At 44.5% G+C, this 11,544-nt stretch overlaps 1 protein-coding gene across 3 annotated transcripts in view; it reads right to left on the reverse strand.

Annotated features, from left to right (window-relative positions):
* Positions 1–4,903, reverse strand: part of ZNF462 (zinc finger protein 462) — an 89,766-nt gene extending 84,863 nt beyond the window's left edge. For all 3 annotated transcript variants that reach the window (XM_076362018.1, XM_076362016.1, XM_076362015.1), the window contains exon 1: positions 4,750–4,903. The gene's annotated coding sequence lies outside the window, so the exon portion shown is untranslated. The remainder of the gene's footprint in view (positions 1–4,749) is intronic.
* Positions 4,904–11,544: the final 6,641 nt, after the last annotated feature.

Raw genomic sequence — 11,544 nt, forward strand, 5'->3', positions numbered from 1 at the left:
CTCACTGGGGGTTTTTGGATACTACAGGTTTTGTCCCTAAGTTTGCTTAGTGATAGCTTCATAACAGGGCAATGTTAGTTAATGAATACTGCACAGCTATTCACCAGTTTCACACTTTTAAGCCCTTTTGCCGCAGTTTCTTACTACAAAGCAGTGTTCTTCTGCTCAGTTTAAGAAATTATCCACAGCATCACGCAGAGAAAGCGTCACAGCAAACTGGAGCAATCTCAATTTATATTGTACCTCTACACATGTTGTTTGGAATAATAGGAAAACTCAATAGGAAAAATTCATTTACACTTGTTTCTGGGAGTTCCAAATGTCAAGAGACATCTTTGGGCTTTTCTGAAGTAACCTTCCTCAAACTGTAAGTTGTACTATTATAAGACTTCAGTTCTTCCCATTTCCTTTTTAAGGCTAAAATTAAACTTGTCCATTCCTTGGGGCCCAGAGTAACATCTGCCAGATGTCCAGACATCTATGTTGAACACAGTTCTTCTCCAATACTTATCTACTTATCAACTCTCTTTTCAATCACTCATCTCTTCATAAAAGTCAATCCTCCTTTAAGTCAAAGTTCACAACACTAAAGAATTTGTTATAAACTTCACTGAATAGAAATGATCTTTTTTTTTCCACTTCTACTTGGAGTTGTTCTACTTTCCTTTTCCAGCATCAATTATGTACTCATATTCTTCACAGTCTGAGCATACACAACATATTTTCAGTTTTCCTCTTGTAACAAAATAATTTTTAAAAATTATGTAAAGAAATTCTAAACATGACATTTTAAATTTCTCAACAATGTAATCCATTATGAACCCAGTAAAAATGTATAAGGAAATCAAATCATTGTTTAAACATTTTTAAAGCAGTGGTCCATAGGCTATGTCTAATGGGGTTAAGAAAAGCGATTAAGAAAAGCAAGTTTATATACTGAAGAATAAGCTATGAATGCAGTTTCTGTTAGCTTGCACCATGAAAAAGTTCTGGGTGCCCACAAACCAAAAGCAATTGAAAGCCATTGTCTGAATGAAGAAATTTGTGCCTGATTACAAGAAACATTCTAGTTACCACCATCTCATGAATTAAGATTATCTTTCTAGAGCTCCTTTAAAACTCACTGTTTTGGGTTTGGGTTTTTTTTTGTTAGATTAGTTTCATTTTGTTTTTAAAAATAAAGGAAGTCCCTCAGCTAGTATTTTAACAGCAAGGTGAACTTCAGTCTGTCTGGGCAGAACTACAGAAACATTCACAAGAATATCATTCTCTAAAGGGATTTCAGTCTCAGTGAAGAAACCCCCCATAGAAATAACACCACTCTCGCTCAAACTCAAGCTATTGCAATGATGTTTGGTTTTCTAGGGTGTCTGTCACCACAGGAGGGGAGTAAGAGGCCCTCCCATAAAGATCCTCAGCTTAAGTCTCGAACTTGTTCTTGGATTGCACATGCCACGTTCAAGAGCAATGTATCTGTAGGGCACACTGTAGTGCAAGCACTGAGTTGACCTCTCAAGAAGTGAGAGGAGATTCACAATTCTGAACTATGAAATACAAGCAGATACCTAAGAAGACTGCATACAGTCTTCTTATACAGGGGATGGATATTTAGGATCTGACCCAAACAAGCAAAGGTCAGTGGGGACTTTTTCAGATTCTTCAGTGGCTGCTGATTTAGGCCTGTGCAGAGATTGCAAAGTGCATCAAAGAACATCACCTCAGGGGAAAAAAAATCAACAGCTAACCTCCCTCTTTACTTTGTCAAAATCTAAGATTAAACATACCTGAAATGGTACATTCCATGGCCCACTTCTGAAAGATGGAGACAACCACAGTATCTCAGTAATTTTGGTGACATATCAGCAACCAGAACTTAAGAAATGCACAGTTCATAATGCAATATCCTTCCCAAGTATATTAGATTATATACTAAATAATTTCTTCCACAGCAAAAATAAAACAGGGGCATTGATTTTAACCTTGCAGCAGCTGGATCCCAAGTTCATCGGTAGTCATTGCAATCCTCAAATCTTTCTATTCTTTTTGCACATCTGGGAGCGTGTTCTGATTCAGATTCACTGGTCCCCTATCCTGTCACTTGCACCTCCCATATGTAACACATTCCTTCTTAAACTCTTCAGAGTAACCTATATATGAACATTACTGATACCTTTCTATGGAGCTGTGCCTTCAAGCTCAGTAGCACTGCATTCTGGTATCCCCCTCATGCATTTCAGCATGTAGTTTGAATTTTTTGAGGAACTGCATCTACTATGCAACTGATGTGCAAATTTAGGTTGGTGGAAAAAGAGTGAAGCCTGGTTTGAGTCTACTCAAAATTATTTCAGATTAAAAGGTGGGTTAAAAAAAAGCACGCAAATTCCTGTTCAACTGCTATCTCACTTTAAAGATCTTAGGTTTCCATAATGACATTAAAATCCTAACAAGGATGTTGACATAAGTTTTCAGAATAAATATTTTAAGACACCAAAAAGACAACTGTGAAAACTGTTTTGTTTTTTCCAAGAGAAATTATGTGTGTTATGATGCTCTGAGGAACCTACTAAAAGCTCGCCAGTATCATTTTAATGCAACCTAGTGAGTGGGGAGAAATATTCCATCTTAATTTAAAATACATCCAAAATAAGGAATGCTCTTGAAAATCAGATGTTAAAAATCCCAAAAATCAGGCATCACCATCATCACCTAGAAAAAAAAATGACATTTCATGACGTTCTCTGGAAGAACCTAAGCAGCCTCAAGCTGCATGCACTTACCTCCAAATGCTTTCAAAAATCTATAAATATATGCATGCATACACTATTTCTTTGGCCAACTGATCAACCTCCTAAATTCTGTGGTCTTTAACCAAAGAAAAATATCTAGAAAGGTGACCTCAGCATGAAAGCATAAGAGCAAAAAAGCCTGAGGATGTGTTTCTCTGTGTGAAGGAGAATCTGAGCAATTTCCTCCAATCCTCATTTCCTGATAGCATGAAGTCAGAGAGAAGACCCATCACAATGTTGTACATTGAAAAAACTGAAGAAACCTTAGGGGAAAGAATCATGATTAAGCCAGCTACTGCCAGCAAAGCTTCAAAACATGGAGAGACATCCACGATGTTAGGAGCACTTCCCATCTCAGCTTTGTCTACTCTCTCTCTCCTCCATTTTCTGGTGGAGCTAGAGAACATGACATGGCTTACCTGACTCAGATCACAGCTCTCTGCCAAACTAGTCACTTCCTCTTAGACATGCAAGCAGCTTCATGAGACAAACAGACCCCCACAGACACACACACAAAAGCAGCAGCAGAAAGCACTCAAACTTGAAGGTCTTTCTCCTTCCAAACACCAGAAAAACGAATGAAACTTTTCCTTTTTCTCCCCCAAAAGAGGGAGGTGAGGGGGGGAGAAATCCTATCAGATCACAACTACATGAAGCTCCAGGAGGATCTCTCTGTGTGGAGAATAGAAACCACAATGCTAAGAGGAGCGGGGGGGCGGGGGGGGGAGAAGAAGGTTACTCCAGAAGACATAAAGAGCCTGTAGACTGTGTGTGTGCATGTGTGCGAGAGCGAGGAGAAGCTTTGTGTTGTGGAGCCTGGACTGGAACCAAAGCAGACAGCTTGCAAATGGAGGACAGGGAGATAAAGAAAGGGAAAGAGGGGGAGAGATAGGGAGAAAGCTGCTCCGGGTGGTTGAGAAAGGGGCAGGGGAGAAAGCACCTTCTCCCTCGCCTGGTTTAAAGGTAGGGACATCGGGGAACTGAGCAAGAAGAAGTGGGGCAGGGGAGAAAGCACCTTCTCCCTCGCCTGGTTTAAAGGTAGGGACATCGGGGAACTGAGCAAGAAGAAGTGGGCTCCTTCCCCTTCCTTTCTTCCCTTCTCGCTCTCTTTCTCCCAAAGGAGAGCACAAGCGTGTGTAATGGCTCCTGCTCTCCAGCTGAACGCTGTCCTCCTCCAAGCAACCTCCTGCGGGCACCACCAGCCCCCCAGCCCCGACGCCGCCGGGGACCCCCGCATCCCAACTCCAGGAGAGCCGCGGTGGGGGCACCACCGCCGGGGTGAGGGACCAGCCTCACCAGCGGCGAGGAGGAGGGCAGCGAGAGGGGACGAGGAGAAAGAGAAGGAGAGGAAGAGGGGGAGAGGGAGAAAGAAAGAAAGAAACCAAGAAAGAAAGAAAGAAAGCAAGAAAGAAAGAAAGAAAGAAAAAGAAAGGAAGAAAGAGGTCACCCGATTGCCTGGGTCGTGCCAGCACGGAGCTTTTCTCTCCTCCGTGTCTCTCCCGTCTCTGATCCAAGTCCACACGCACAGCACCATCCAGACCTCGCACATACACACATATCCTCTCGGGCACCCCCCACCCCGAAAGCTCGGCTGATATCTCACTTATCTCCCCATATCCCCCCCCTTAATGCAACAACAAAAAATTAATTAACCGCCTTCCTCCTCCTCCCACCACCACCACCACCACCACCAGCACCTCCTCCTCTTCTCCTCCTCCATGCAAGAGACTTCTCTCTCAAACAAAACACCCCGCTCTCGCTCCCCTCTCCTCTTTTTTTTTTTTTCCCCTTCCTTTCTTTCTTCCTCCTTCCTCCGTTGACCGAATGAATGGATTTCAGAGGAAGGTGGTGGAAAGAAAGAAAGACAGAAAAGACCAAACAAAATATATGTACACACACACACACACGAGAGATGATCTCTCCAATGCCAAACCGGAGATGGGTTTTAATTGCAAGAACTTACAGGAGCGTCCCGGCACTGCTGCTCTTGCTGCTGCCTCCTCTCCTCTTCCTCTCTGCCTAGCTCTTCTTCTTGTTATTGTTGTGGAAGTTGTTTTGTGAGTCTCATGTGCTCCTTGCCAGGTCTCAGCAATGGAGGATCGCCATCTTTCCCTGCTTCCACCCCCCCTCTCTCTCCCTCTCTCTCTCTCTCTCTCCTTCACTGGTTTGCTGCAGCTGCAGATGACCTGAGATATCCGTCTCTCTCTCTCTCTCTCACTCACCCTCTGTGTCTCTCTCTGAATAATGAGCAACCAGAGGGAGAGAGAGAAAGAAGACAATCTCCTCTCCTACCACACAAAACGCAAGAGCACCAGGGGGTGCAAGAATCCTTTCTAACAACAACAACAACGTGTAGGGGAAGAGGAGGAAAAAGAGAAAGAAAAGAGAAGAAAAGAGAGGAGGAAAAGGCAAGAAGAAAGAGAGGGAGGGAGGTGGAAGAGGAGGGGGGGAAGCAAGCAAACAAGAGAGAGATCCAGGAGGCAGACAGATGGAGAAGATGGTCGTGATAGAGGAAGAGGTGTTGAAGATGAAGGAGATTAAGAGGAGGAAGGTGGTAACAAAAAGTTAAGGTTTGGGACACTGAATCACTCACAGGCCAGGAAGGAGGAGAAGAAGGGGGAAAGATCTGAAGAGCTTCCCCTTCCAAGCTGTTGCCTTCACAAAGCTTCCTGTGCAGGAGCGCTCAGCAGCTCCTGTGATGCTGGGGGAGCCGCTCGGATGGAGCGCTCTGCGAGGTCATAGCTCTCTTCCAGCCATGGCAAAAACCGGTTTCTGCATGCAGATCTGCCCCTGAGGTGATCCCTCAGACACATCCATCTAGAGGCTAATCTTCCCTGAGCAGGGTAAAGAACATAAATGGAGCTGGAGGTTGCAAAGTATAAAACCAGATCTACCACGTGGTTGGTTTTTAATCCCCCTTCCAGCTCGCATTTGATGTGGAGAAAGGAGACTTGAATTGTCCATTTCTGGCACGTATTTTGAAGTCTACTCCCGGAAATAAAGACAGTCATCTCCAGGTTTTTTATTTCTCACAAGCATTTAGGAGAAAAGAGAGCTTGTACTACCGAGCACCAAAATCACTTCCTACATTGGTGAAACGTTTTTGGCTGCAAAATAAAATAAATAATTCTACTTAAAATAACTTTTATGCCTTCCAACACCTAGTTGTCTGCTCCTTTGTGACTGATTATTTAAAACTGTGGAAACTAACGATCAAGGCTCACAAAGAAAGGTATCTTGGTGATGAAGGCAAGCAAGCAAAGACAAAGCGGCTGTAGCCTGCATTTTTATTTAGTCTCGTTTCTATTAAGCATTGTGCTGAGCTACTTTTGCTCGACATCCCCCCCTCTCCCCCTCCAATCTTCCTGCAGCACCAGGTCAGATTCTTTCTAGGGTTATGTCTAGCACTGGGGGGGGGGGGGGGGGGGGGCGGATTAGGGGTTGTGTGCAGACTCAGAAAATCAATACAAGGGAGTGAGGCAAAATCAATTTGAGCACAAGGGCATGACTGGTATTGGAACATCACTGGGATTTCTCGAGCCCTCAAGCACTGCAATTTGCATGGGTGGAAGAGAGACTAGAACCACAGGGCTCCATTTCGGGTGAAGGGGGAGATCCCTCCCCTGCTCCGAGGAAGTTTTATGTGAGTGGTGAAGCTGAGATGATCTTCTTAAAAGAGTCCAGATTTTACTGGCTCTGAGAGAGGTCAGGCATGTTAGAACTTCATTGTCTGAACTCTCCCAGCTCAGCTGAAGACCAAATGCAGAAATGCTAACGATAGCAATAAAATAAAATAACAAAAATCGGTCGCCCAGGTACCAGTCAAATATTAAACCCATGCACTCTCCGATCTTCCCATCCACAAGACTGCCGTGACTACAAAGCACACAGGCAGGATCTCTCCCATTAAATCGTCTCTTTCTTTGAGCCGTGCAAGTTAATCACTAAACAGGAGAAAGATCTTCTCCCTCCTCCTCTCCCCTCTTTCCGCTCCCCCCCTCCTCGCCCCAAACAAGTGCTGTGAGAATAGGAGGAAGGATAATATCTGGGCAGAAGGAGCACTGTTGGATTTAGAGAATCCTTCTTAAGGAAAACGGGAAAAAACATCAAAACTGGGGATTCCTACTAAGACTACTGGTTTCATGCAGACAAATGAAGCGGACACCTCCTAAGAAGCTGATAAAAGAACATTAAGGAAAAGGGAGGGACTGTCTTTACGGCTGCCAGAATGTGCATGTGTTCTGCCTGCAATTTTCTATAAATCATCCTCTTCGCAGGAAGAGAGCGCCTGGGCTTTGCAATCTTTGACATACCATCAACGCCGAGGCAGATAATTTACCTCTTTGTCTCTCAGCATTACATTTGAAATTAAAGAAAAAAAAAAAAAAAGGAAAATAGAGCAACCCCACAACCCCAAACCCCAAAACACCTGACTTCTGACCAGCCACCCTCCAGGGAAACAACAATCCCATTTAAAAATGAAGGCTCTTGGGAGGAGTGGGTATCAAACCGGGGGGGGGGGGGGGGGGGGGGGGGGGGAGGGGAGAAGGGGAAGAAGAAAGAAAAGAAAGAAAAGAAAGAAAAGAAAGAAAAGGAAGGAAGGAAGGAAGGAGAGAAAGAAAGAAAGAAAGAAGGAAAGGGAAGGAAGGAAGGAAGGAAGGAAGGAAGGAAAGGAAGGAAGGAAGGAAGGAAGGAAGGAAGGAAGGAGAGAGAGAGAGAAAGAAAGAAAGAAAGAAAGAAAGAAAGAAAGAAAGAAAGAAAGAAAGAAAGGAAGGAAGGAAGGAAGGAAGGAAGAGGAAGAAAGAAAGGAAGAAAGAGAAAGAAAGAAAGAAAAGAAAGAGAGGAAGAGAGAAAGAGAGAGAAAGAAAGAGAAAGAGAGGAAAGAAAGAAAGGAAGGAAGAAAGAGAGAAAGAGAGAGAGAAAGAGAGAAAGAGAGCAAGAGAGACAGAAAGAAAGAAAGAAAGAAAGAAAGAAAGAGAAAGAAAGAAAGAAAGAAAGAAAGAAAGAAAGAAAGAAAGAAAGAAAGAAAGAAAGAAAGAAAGAAAGAAAGAAAGAAAGAAAGGAAGGAAGGAAAAGAGGAAGGAAGGAAGGAAGGAAGAGAAAGAAAGAAAGGAAGAAAGAGAAAGAAAGAAAGAAAAGAAAGAGAGAAAGAGAGAGAAGAGAAAGAGAAAGAAAGAGAAAGAGAGGAAAGAAAGAAAGAAAGAAAGAAAGAAAGAAAGAAAGAAAGAAAGAAGAAAGAAAGAAAGAAAGAAAGAAAGAGAAAGAAGAAAGAAAGAAAGAAAGAAAGAAAGAAAGAAAGAAAGAAAGAAAGAAAGAAGAAAGAAAGAAAGAAAGAAAGAAAGAAAAGGAAGGAAGGAAGGAAGGAAGGAAGGAAGGAAGAGAAGAAAGAAAGGAAGAAAGAGAAAGAAAGGAAGAAAGAGAAAGAAAGGAAGAAAGAGAAAGAAAGGAAGAAAGAGAAAGAGAGAAAGAGAGAAAGAGAGAGAGAAAGAGAGAAGAGAGCAAGAGAGACAGAAAGAAAGAAAGAAAGGAAGAAAGAAAGAAAGGAAGGAAGGAAGGAAGAAAGGAAGGAAGGAAGGAAGGAAGGAAGGGAAGAAAGAAAGGAAGAAGAGAAAGAAAGGAAGGAAGAAAGAGAAAGAAAGAAAAGAAAGAGAGGAAGAGAGAAAGAGAGAGAAAGAAAGAGAAAGAGAGGAAAGAAAGAAAGGAAGGAAGAAAGAGAGAAAGAGAGAGAGAAAGAGAGAAAGAGAGCAAGAGAGACAGAAAGAAAGAAAGAAAGAAAGAAAGAAAGAAGAAAGAAGAAAGAAAGAAAGAAAGAAAGAAAGAAAGAAGAAAGAAAAGGAAGGAAGGAAGGAAGGAAGGAAGGAAGAGAAAGAAAGAAAGGAAGAAAGAGAAAGAAAGAAAGAAAGAGAGAGGAGAGAAAGAGAGAGAAAGAAAGAGAAAGAGAGGAAAGAAAGAAAGAAGAAAGAAAGAAAGAAAGAAAGAAAGGAAAGAAAGAAGAAAGAAAGAAAGAAAGAAAGAAAGAAAGAAAGAAAGAAAGAAAGAAAGAAAGAAAGAAAGAAAAAGAAAGAAAGAAAGAAAGAAAAGGAAGGAAGGAAGGAAGGAAGGAAGGAAGGAAGGAAGGAAGGAAGGAAGAGGAAGGAAAGAAAGGAAGGAAGGGAAAGAAAGGAAGAAAGAGAAAGGAAGGGAGAGAAAGAGAGAGAGAAAGAGAGAAAGAGAGCAAGAGAGACAGAAAGAAAGAAAGAAAGAAAGGAAGAAAGAAAGAAAGAAAAGAAAGAAAGAAAGGAAGGAAGGCAGGCAGGCAGGCAGGAAGGAAGGAAGGAAGGAAGAAAAAAGAGGAAGAAAGAAAGGAAGAAAGAGAAAGAAAGAAAGAAAAGAAAGAGAGAAGGAGAGAGAGAGAAAGAAAAGAAAGAAAGAAAGAGAGAGAGAGAAAGAGAGAAAGAGAGCAAGAGAGACAGAAAGAAAGAAAGAAAGAAAGAAAGAAAGAAAGAAAGAAAGAAAGAAAGAAAGAAAGAAAGAAAGAAAGAAAGAAAGAAAGAAAGAAAGAAAGAGAAAATGGATCTTCACGGAGGTAGCCTGGAAATGTTTTCCCGCCCTAACCCCCCGTCATTTGGCGGGGGGGGGGGTGTCCTCCTGCGCTGGTCCTGTGAGGGACCCCCGTGCTTCGGCGGGGAGCGCGAGTGTCCGGGCCCACCGGGGGTCCCGGGGAGGAGGTCGGGCGGCCTCCGGCGCGGGAGGGCAGTGCCGGGGGGCACGGGGCGGGAGGCTTCTCCCTAGGGGTCGGGTGGTCCATAACTTCCTCCCGCAGGCTTTCTGCCATCCCCACCGTGCTCCGAGCGCCGCCGGTGAAAGCCAGAGGCGAGGTGGACACGGTGGGCTGGGAGAGCCCCACCAAGAAGCAGCCACCAGGGAAAAGAGAGGGGAAAGCCGCCCCGGAGCTCCCCGTGTCCACGGACCGCTGGTTTCGTGCAGGAACTGGCGCTTCTGCCTGCCGAGTCCAGTGGAGGCGAGGGGGGCAAGTCCAGGGCGTGCAGGACCCTCCAGGGGTGGTGGGCGGGCGGGGGAGGGCTTTAGCTGCGGGGCAGCGCCCCTGGCTCGCCCCGGTGCCGTGCCCGGCAATAAAGAGGTTAACCGTGCTGACAGCCCCCTAGTCCTAATTACCCCGGCGGGTTAACAGCCCCGTTAAGGGGAACGAACGTAGTTTGCAACTCTCGGGGTGCTGGCATTTGGGTCGCCGGGGACACCAGGGGACGTCGGGGCGTAGACAAAGGCAGCGGGATCTCCTCTGCCAAGCAGCCCGGCTGCGGGACGGGAGTGGTGAAGCCGGGACGGAGCCCACGGTGGGGCTTAGCACCCCCGCTCCCCCCCCGGGATAGGGTGGGGTGAGAGGGGATTTCAGCTTCTGTCCGTCTTCCCAGCAGGGGTTGTGTCCCGCCGCCGCGTTGGCTGAGGTAACAGGAAAGGGATGTTCTCGGTTTTAAAGAAAAAATTAACACACACCCCCCCCATCGACCTGGGGTAGATGGATGATGTTCCACCATGTGGCTAAGTGAAGCAGAGCCTGGGGTTGGGGAAAAAAACATTTTCCAGCCTCTCAGACTGGCTACATCTTCCCTCACCCAGAAAACCTGACCAACCCGGGCCCAAGTGCTTTGTCCCCAGGCCTGGTCTTTGCTGGTGTGTGATGATTCAGGTTTGTATGGCCCTGCCTGACACTTGCATCCTGCTCCTGCAGCCACTGGAAGCCCGTGGGGGCTGCACAGTGAGCCCCACGGCAGCAAGGCCACAGGCAGAGGGGTGAGCAGACCGCGGGAAGCTCAAGATGGTGCTATTTTGCCTTCCCATTTTTTATTTTTATTTTTTCAGCCAAACCCATTGCTCCATGGGCTCTGATTAGCTCCTCGGGATGGGAAACTCTGGTACATTTAGCATGGACAGTGAACATAGTCTTAGTGAGCAGGAGACATTAGGAAAGCAATGTGGAAAATAAGACACTGAAAGCACACTTCTTTATACATAATCAACAGTGAGGCAGTGTTGTTAATGTCCCCTCACAGAACTGAAAGTGGCTTCTTTTTTATTTCTCCCCAGATTTGGAGGAGTTTCTTCCTTTTCCTGCAACAAGTTTGAGTGAACTTCCTATTTATTCTCCACTTCTTCATGGCTATTTTACTCTACCAGAGCAAGGTTTCGCAGTCCTTATGCAAGAGGCAAGCACTGTATCAGCTCACTGGAGAAGTGAATATCACTCTCTAGAATATTGTGTTCTGCAGCTATTGAGAGAATTTCACTTTCCTATCTAAGAAGATTAGAAACGTGCTGTTCTGACCTTTACCCTGGCAACTCACTTATTTCTTTAACCTCCAAGGGTTTCCTTATTTTGAAGGACTTTGAGGAGAAACTGGTTGGTTGGAAGCAGAGAAATCCTACTCCAATCCGTGAAAGACAAGGGATATCTAATCAGCAAAATTTTCTTTTAGCAAATACTCTTACAGAAGACAGTGGATTCCAGAGGGTTTACATGTAAATAATCCAAATCTAGGCTCTTAAGAACCCTTCAGAAAATTATTCTATTAAAACCTATAACTTTCAGCCTGCTAATAAAATTTGGAATGTTTTATTTCTGGCAGAGCTCAGACTGAAATCTCCAAAAGCAAGCTCTTCACTATAAGGTCACTTTTTTTTATCTGCAAGGACACCTCAGAATGTTGCAGACCCATAGAAAGATATATTTTAATGTTTCTGGGAATGCTTAAGAGAATTA

This window comes from Aptenodytes patagonicus, chromosome Z, assembly GCF_965638725.1.
Source record: "Aptenodytes patagonicus chromosome Z, bAptPat1.pri.cur, whole genome shotgun sequence".
NCBI lineage: Eukaryota > Metazoa > Chordata > Aves > Sphenisciformes > Spheniscidae > Aptenodytes > Aptenodytes patagonicus.